General features: G+C 48.6%; 1 non-coding gene across 1 annotated transcript; it reads left to right on the top strand.

Annotated features, from left to right (window-relative positions):
• The first annotated feature begins 223 nt into the window (after positions 1 to 223).
• Positions 224 to 306, top strand: trnal-cag (transfer RNA leucine (anticodon CAG)). The gene has a single exon. It is a non-coding gene; the product is annotated as a tRNA-Leu (tRNA).
• Positions 307 to 586: the final 280 nt, after the last annotated feature.

Below are 586 nucleotides of genomic sequence, written 5' to 3'. Positions count from 1 at the left end.
GAACAGATAGGGCGGGAATTGGGTTTTTGTTGATTTGAGAAAACAGAACAATGCAGCAATGAGAAACTCCTCACCTCCCGGCGGCTTGGGGAAGGATGGGACTCAGATACAGGCCTCTGCCTGGGGTTCGAAAATGGAAAAACGCATCGCGGTTTAAATTTAATAACAATAAAGGTGGAATTCAATTCGATTTGTGCAGAGATTTTACACTTAGGCAAATGTCGTCAGGATGGCCGAGCGGTTTAAGGCGCTGCATTCAGGTCGCAGTCTTTTCTGGAAGCGTGGGTTCAAATCCCACTCCTGACAGCTGTTTTTACTTCGCGAGGCACCATCCAAAACCAAGAAATCTCTCACCGGGCAGCAGATGCGGAGAAACAACGACCACTCAGAGACCCACACCACACTGACTTGGGAAGATATCGCCGTTCCTCTGGCTGGTTCACAATCCAGGAACTCCCTCCCGAACAGCAGTGTTTGTGCACACGCACTGCCGTGGCTACAGAGGAAATTCGTCCCCAATTACACAAAGATAATTAATTTGGAGAATAAATGATTCCCGTGCCAGCGACACACATAGCCCTCATGA

This window comes from Mustelus asterias, unplaced genomic scaffold (genome assembly GCF_964213995.1).
Source record: "Mustelus asterias unplaced genomic scaffold, sMusAst1.hap1.1 HAP1_SCAFFOLD_462, whole genome shotgun sequence".
Taxonomy (NCBI): domain Eukaryota; kingdom Metazoa; phylum Chordata; class Chondrichthyes; order Carcharhiniformes; family Triakidae; genus Mustelus; species Mustelus asterias.
Note: the sequence above shows the minus strand (reverse complement) of the source record. Positions and strands in the feature narration are given on the sequence as shown.